The sequence below is a fragment of the Corvus brachyrhynchos genome, unplaced genomic scaffold (assembly GCF_000691975.1).
Source record: "Corvus brachyrhynchos isolate BGI_N302 unplaced genomic scaffold, ASM69197v1 scaffold131, whole genome shotgun sequence".
Lineage (NCBI taxonomy): Eukaryota > Metazoa > Chordata > Aves > Passeriformes > Corvidae > Corvus > Corvus brachyrhynchos.
In genome coordinates, this window is record NW_008236438.1 from 909226 (window position 1) to 916996 (window position 7771).

A 7771-nucleotide genomic window follows, 5' to 3' on the forward strand; every position below is an offset into this window, starting at 1 on the left:
AGGCAAGTGTAACAGGTCTGCCTTGGCCAGTCTAGTCATCTAATAATGCACAAATATCACACAGAGAAAACATACAAAACCAAATTAATAGTCAAAATCCATCTACCAGATAATGTGGACATAAAATTTAGAAAGATTAGGGTGGCATCTTTGTTTAGCTTTCAACCTTTGCATTTTCAAAGTATATTTAAAGAAAAACCTACCATTACACACACACAAAAAGTCATCTTTTCACAGCTTAATAATCTTAATTTACAATTACATTTTTGTTAAATTGTTCATTAAATGTCACATAATTTACATTGATTTCATTCTGTAGTGATTTCCTCCTTGATTTACCACTGTTTAAATACACTCCAAATTTCAGATTTTATTCTGTTTTTTAAAACCGGGTTTTTGGATTTCCATTTTACCTCTCCTCTATGTTCAGCTTCACGCATTACTGGCAATGCTGGCCAGTGGTATAACTTTACCTCCTGGTAGGATAAAGCCATCGCTACTTTTAAAACCCATGATCCACTCCACTGACTCCATTAACAATGTATCATATGATTTCACATAGTGAAAAACCGTTGTGCCATGGTCTCCAAAGCCATACTTACTCCACACAATAAATTCATCAGGAAGTTAAATTTGTAAAAATGCACATCCTTCTATAAATGACTGATTCTGATATAAAGTTACAGGGAACAGCATTCTGACACTAAAAAAAGTGATCTCAAAACCCAATCACTTGTTCACTCAATTATGCATACACTTCTGTGGAGTCCAGAATAATTCTGCACAGCGACAATGTTTTCTCAGAAATGCCTGATCAGCCAGTTATGAATGGAATTGGAACAAGATCTGATTTATTTTGATTTCATTTATCAGAATTTTAATTTATTCTTTCATTCATAGTCTACCACAAAAGACACAGGAAAATGTAGCTTTACCTGCCTGTTGCCATATCATGTCAGGCAATGATCTCATCACAAGAAAAACACCAGAAGTGTTGTGCACTCATTAGGCAGACATCTTCCCTCTTTGGCAGTACTGAACCAGTGTTAAGATCTTATGGATGAAATATAAAACTAAGATTCTGAATAATCTTTCGTCAATTTAGTTAGGGGCAATTCTTCAATTGGAGACTCTGGTCTCCTCAGCCTCTACACAGTTTCAAGCGTATACAGCAATATTCTCTTTGTGGTTGAAGAACAAGTTAAAAATATGAAACCAAAGAGCCCCTATAACAAGACACAAAAGCAACTAAAAACCTAGGCTTTACAAAGACAAATGTATGTGCTGTATGCCCTGCCTAAGAAGGCTACAATAGGCAGTACACAGTAGGTCAATATGGCTTTTAGTAAAAGTACTTCAATAGTGTGTGAAATTTTGGAGATTTGTCAGTTCGTTAAGAACATCCCAGGTGAATACTACAGCAGCACTCCTCTCACACTATCTAGATCACGATGCAGCAAGCACGCCAAAAAATGGTACTCTGGGACCATTGTTAACAAACTGCAGGAAGTCGATGTATTTTTTTGAACCAAAACCTGACTCTTGCAGTTAGAGATTTTACTAAGAGTATTTGTTGATCTGCTGCATTTTACGGTTCAATCACTCTATGTATTGCTGGTCATGGCAAAACAGCAACCAAGTTGAAAGTTAAGTCAGGTTCACTTCATCAGCTGGAATGATTCCACTCTAAAGAGGCAAAAGGTCCAGAACCAGTCACATGCTAAATTCCACAATGATCCCAATGAAGTCAATGGGGCTCTGCTTAACTCCATCGATATGCTTATCACAGGACCCTGCTTCATGTAACTGCATTCAAATCTACGATGCTATACTAACAACACAAACTGTCTTGTACTGAGCACATCTGTAAAAGCATGGCCTCAGAGCTAATTAAAGGAACATCTGTCAATTTAGTATTCATCAAGTATTTTATTTCATTAAGAGTTTCAAGAACATGTTATGATGAAACCATTCTAGACAGATTACTGCATGTTTAAACAGATAGCCAAAACAAAGAAAGAGTACCACTATACATAAGGGAAGTGTTTTATGGCACACAAAGTAACATTTTAAACAGTAACAAGAAGGAAAAATTGTTTATTAAAAATTAAACTAGCAGGTAGGCATTTATATTCAAACAGTATTTTGAATGCTAAGTATCTTACATTAGATGACTCTAAAATGGCCAAATGAATATATCGCATCTATAAGACAAAATCTGGATTCACTCTAAAAAAATGCAGAAATAATCAGTATCTTTAAAAAAAGCACAAATCAACAAAAACTTCACTACAGCAAAGGTGATACATTAAAATTCAAACTGCAGTGTTATTCTGTCAGGAAATTGCCTGATCTTTTCAGAGCTCCATTGACTTCAGTGAGAACTCTGTGTAAGAATACGCTTGCCAACACAAACCATAGTGAAAGGAATTATTTTCCTTTCTTTTCTTTCAAAATATGTAATAACTACGGAAACCTGACTTATAACTTGAACCAACTACCTTTTTGCTAATGCTGAAGTTCAATTAAAATGTATAACTGGGTTTTTCTTCATTCAATTTTCAATTTTGCTTCAAGGTCTTTTTTTTTCCAAATGCAATAAAATAAAGTAACAACAGAGCATCACCTTCTTACACAGAAAGCTTAAAACAATTAACAGACACAACAAAGACCAACATTATAGAAGAATGTCTAAAATACCAACCTTCTGCGCAGGGCACAACTATCAAAGCTCTGTCAATAAAAACCGTGTTAGTTAGATGCTGGGCCACACCAACACTTGATGCTTCACGAAACTTAATATAACATACTTTGGAGGAAAAAGCAAGAGGTGCGTTGCTGCAAGATAAAAGGAAAAAATAACAATTAGTCATAATTGCATGCATGCATTTTTAACTATTATTCCTTATGGAAGAAAAGGTTTTAGACTTCCTAGAAAAGGAAGCCTACAGTATGGAAATCTACTAACTTGCCAACTTGCTATATCAGTGAAAAAAGCATGGAGTAGCACTGCCCGCTTTTTAATGAAAATTTACATAAGCCAAAATCACTAACAAGATGAATTTTCTTGTATTACCTGGCTACACAACATTCAATAGTACATTTCAAATCACTATTTTAAGGAGCATATTTACCTGACAATTACAATTGCCAAGGAATTTTTTTTTTTTTTTTTCTGAAAACAATCTTTGTTTAGGAAAGTCAAACAACAAACCCTGGGTCCTTCAGACTGTAGCCTGTAATAATCAATATTCTTTCTCTGGCTTTCACAAAAGCAGTTTTATTAATTCTTACTAAGATAAAAGCAGTTCTTGAGAGAGCTTTCAAATACTGGGTCTTAGCTGAGTAATGTAACAAAAACGTTTTTTATCATTTGCCTAAGTTTGGCATAGTGTAGCATTGAGTAACACTGGAGCAAGTAGCAGCAACTCACCATTTGGCTACAAAAGGGAAGAAATTTGCAACTCACTTTTCCATTACGCAGTATGCCAACAGAGAACATGTAAACATTGCAATCTTGATCAAAACTACATAAGTTTGCTTTAAAAATTGATTCCCTAGTCAAAGTTTGTAATCTTTATACGAGCAGCTTATTTCTCCACACAAAGGAAGTACAGGTAAAATCTTCAAACAGAGAATACAATAGTTATTAATAGGTATTGCTGCAATATCAGCAATTTTCATTTGAAACCATGGAAAAAATGCCACACGGACTGTTTCACCCTGATCCGGTCTCAACCAAAATGGAAACACTTGTCAAATTTCTGGAAGCACCAGCAGCAGTTCAAGTTTAACACAACTCATCCTGCAGTCCCTTCGAATTCCAAGCAGGTACTTCCCCAGTTATTCTGTGGAATTGTATTATACTTCAGTATTTAAATACAAATCAAAAGTTTAAGACACATTATCCCATCATATTAATTACAAAAATAAACCAAGAATGTAAGCCTGAGGCAGGCAGACTAGTATGTTTTTGGCTACCAGAATAGTAGAACCAATGTTTATCTAGAGACAGCCAAATTCAGAATGGCATTCAGAAAGACCTATGATGGAAAACTCTGGAAGAACAGACAACACTGCTGAGGAAAAACTAAACAGGAGTGGGAGACACATAAACATGAAAGTCAACTTCATAAAATTTGGAAAAATATTACAAGATGACTACATTTCTTCTGCCCACTTTATTTATTTGCAGCGGCTAATGTTTTCACAGTTTCACGTTTCCACATTCAGGAAGGAAATAACTGCATGGAATAGCTTCTGAGTCAGCTGTAAGGTCTTGGCTGAGACTAGTTTCCAGCATCAGAGGCGACAGCCAGCTGTGACTTTTTCAGTACTTGACTTTTCAGTACATTTACCACAAAGACTTCTATGGCCACAAGCAGTTTTTTATTTGGTTTGGTTTGTCGGGAGAGAGGATTCAAAGGGGAGGGAGGAGAGGGTGTCTTGGGATTTTTTGTTGCCATGGTTTGGAGTTTGCTTGTTTCTTTTTTAAATATACCCATTAGTGTTATAACCCAAATAGCTGAAGCCACCAATGAAGGTTCTGTGGTCCACACTGTTGAAGACTTCTAATGTCTCCTGGGCTTTTTTCCTTTTTTGTTTTCATTGCCAACTCAAGAATATAATTATGCTCCAGGCAGTTTCAGACCCCACAATAATACTTAAAATTTTAACATCTATAGAGCCTGCACTGACAAGTGTGTTTTTGTAAGATTTACTCTTCTGTATTTCCTAATTTGGAACACAAAAGCTATGTGGAAAGTATGTTAAAAAATATCAAATGTCTGAACACTGGTGCAAATGAGGCTCTACAAACATGCCTTGGTACCAAGTGTTTTCGAAAGGTTAGGAAGGAGAAGTTCTCTATAAGGAGAGCATCTCTACTAAAAACACATCAAAGTTGCACCTACATCAAGGGAAACTATTAAGATCTAAGTGATCTAAAATTATAGAAGGTTTAACAGTGATCAAGTCCTCTCCTTTATGAAGTGGGCCTCCAAAATCCTCCCATCAGGCTTCCTAAGAAGACTTTTCTAAAACAGTAAAGTCCTATTCTAATTCCTTTTGTCGCTTTTATTTTGCTAACCTTTACTGAGGCTGAATTGAGGGAGACACACGATCTTTTTCCTAGGTTACACAGCATTGATGTCCAAAAGCAACTCCTACATCTCTGATTCAAAGTTACTAAAAATCCAGTTAGTCTCTTTAGGGGAAAAAAATTAAGAAGAAATAAATATTTAAATAGTATTTGGACATTTCTGACATTTTTGCTTCCCTTTGTAGGAAGACAGTAACATGCATCTCCTAACAGAATAAAAATCAACAGAAATATTTCCTAAGAAGGATGTATTCAGAAATCTATGGTAAAAAAAAAAACCAAAGAAAGGCTACAAAACATTTCTCTAACTGCACAACTTTTAGGCGGGGCAGGGGGGTGGGGTGTGTGAGGTGTGGAGAACATGACAGAAACTATTAACTTTTTAAAATAGAATGTTACAGAATAATTGCGCAGATCAGTTTAAATAAGGTTGTGTGTGTTTTGCCTCAAAGGCCTCACCTACATTGCTGTCACTGCAGGATATAACAATGTCTATTTACTAGACCATACAGATGACGCGTCTTTGTCTCAGATGAGATGTCCCTTTTCTCAGTTAAGTGAAGGTGGCCCATCCACCTGTGTCAGAATGGGTAAGGTATACAAGTGAGAGTGATTTGCATGGCACCCCTCAATGCTAAACTTGGCTTTGCCCAAATACTCTGGTTCATGAACCAGAACACCGTTAGGCTCCAAACCTCACCGCCAAGGTCTGGTATGGCACGCGTCTCTGCCTCTCGACGCCTACTGGGTTGCAACCAGAGCGGAGCTTCCTGGTGGCAGAACACAGTGGCCAATCCAGTCTTGCCCTTGACTACAGGAGGGTTGTGACCAATCAGCCCATCACCCAACTTTTGTTTAAACCAAAAGTTTATTCTCAAACAGTGTTCTAGCTTCCAAGACCACTCCAGACTATTCAGAAGCAAGCACTGTTACACAGCAGGTCTTTCCAAACCTAATAGAGACAGTTTGTGACTTCCTGCTTTCAAACAACTCATTCTGCAAAAACCCAATTGTTGCTCAGTAAGTTTTTCAGCATTTAACTGTTCAAAAATCCTCTTAAGGCCACATTTGAAGGCTCATCGCTACACATGTAATTTTGAAGACTACTCTGAAAGGCAGACTTCAACCGGGCGATAAGTGTATCACAAAAGCATGTCTGGGACCCAGAATACAACTTCAGGTGTCACTGGTGTCTTGCTAAACTGGAAAACACCACCAAGCTGTTGTGTCGGTGGCTAGCATACTGAAGTACATACCCAAGGCAAAAGACCTGTCACATCATGGAAACCAGCTTCAGATTTTAACTGTACTTCAAACTGATAGTGATATATGTTTTCTTTGGGACACCTTTGCTTCCCATCCACTTGCCAATGAAATACTGTTTTCTGAATTCATCACAATGTTATTTAAATACATTTTCAGAAAGTCAACAGGAGGCATTTCTTTTTTTGTTTCTAAGGAAGGGCATTAGAGTAAATACTTAATTTTCTCCCAAGGTAACAATTTAGAAGTCAGTTCAAGTGTCCAGAAGTATGAGGCAAGGAAATCCATACTTCTAACATTTGTGCATAAATAACTGTAAATAAAACCAAGAGTTACAACAAGCAATCACAATCCTGCACCCTATGTCTGAAAACTGAATTCATCAGCATTATGACCTTGACTTCCCAAGTGAATCCCTACTATGGTACTGGATTTTAGTATTTTATGTGTATATACACTCTGGCAAATTTGTACACAGTAGCACAAACATTATCTGTGTATGAATGTCAATAAAGTCCCCATTTCCCTTAAAACCTGTTATATAGCCTAGTGAAAGATAAAAACAACAGCTGTAACAAAAAAATGTATTCAGTCAAGAGAAAACCCAAAGCACAAAGAATCAACTACGGAACAAGTCCAGGACAAAGCCCTAGAAAACTGTATAAAAATCCACCACATAGCTATCAGTAAGGCTGTTTTAAGTGTATCTTTACATATGAAATACTTTTTTTTCTGAATGGCTAGTATTCAAACATATTCTGATGTAATGCAGCTACATAAAAACCGGTGAATACCAACTTTTTGCTATTCTCTTTTGCAAATCGAAGTTTTGTTGGCCTGAACATCTTTGTATTAAAGTTCATGCATTGCGATGCTAATAACGCCCTCTCCTTTCCAACAGTCCGATTTAATTTTTCTAAGAAAATACAAGGTTTGAAAGGGCACATTCGTTATTCACTTCCCAGTACAACTGCTGGCTTGAGAGAACGTGTTTCATTTACACCCCCTTTTCTGCTGACCAGCATGTTCTCGTGAGAGGCAACATTGTTATTTTGAGAGCCCCAGCATCTCCCAGCCGATCGCACCCCTCGCACGCCGCTGACACCACGCGAACCGTTATAATTTAGGGACAGTTGTGACGTCCGTGATTAATTTACTGCTTAAGTCTTACTGGGGGCAACTCAGCGCACAAGGCAGGGCAGGTTCCTCCCATCTGCATAACCTCAGCTACTTTGGCTTCTGTTCGAACGGCGCCTTTTCAAAGCACTATGCCTTTCGAACAGAAGGGGGAAAAATGAAATAGAATAAAGGCAGTCAGGCGAAGGCGGGCCTGGGACTCCCCGGTCTAGCTCGCCCGCACCGAGACTAGGAGAGGAGAGAGGTAGGCCAGAGAAAGCGGGTTTTCAG

The 7771-nt window shown here is 37.6% G+C and overlaps 1 protein-coding gene across 1 annotated transcript in view; it reads right to left on the reverse strand.

The window, feature by feature from the left end:
* SREK1 (splicing regulatory glutamic acid and lysine rich protein 1) overlaps positions 1 to 2858 on the reverse strand; it is a 25441-nt gene extending 22583 nt beyond the window's left edge. The window contains 1 exon segment of the mRNA XM_017747073.1: positions 2705 to 2858. The gene's annotated coding sequence lies outside the window, so the exon portion shown is untranslated.
* Between the last annotated feature and the right edge of the window lie 4913 nt (positions 2859 to 7771).